We start from the raw sequence: 398 nt of genomic DNA on the forward strand, positions 1-398 counted from the left end.
AATAATATTTATTTAACTTTTTCCTTAAATAAAGAATCAGTTTAATCCAATAAGTTTAATCCAATATTAAATTGTCAATTTAAAAATATTATTTCTTATCATATTTTATTCTTTTTTCTACCCCCTTTATTCTTACCCATCCTACCTTCTGTACTCCCTGCTTTTGTCTTTATACTTATATGTATCATAACCCCTTACTAATAATTAAATCTTATTAATGTACTTGCTTTACTTGCTTTTGCTTCCTTCTCTTTTCCTCCTTATTTATTTTTATACCTTATCACACTCCTTCCTACCACCTTCCCAGCCCCCATTTCAATAACAAATTTTATCCAACTAAAAATATAATAATTCCTCTTCCTTTTAAAAATAATGAAAATCTTAATTAAAATTAATAT

This window comes from Atta colombica, unplaced genomic scaffold, assembly GCF_001594045.1.
Source record: "Atta colombica isolate Treedump-2 unplaced genomic scaffold, Acol1.0 scaffold67, whole genome shotgun sequence".
In the NCBI taxonomy this organism is placed as follows: Eukaryota; Metazoa; Arthropoda; class Insecta; order Hymenoptera; family Formicidae; genus Atta; species Atta colombica.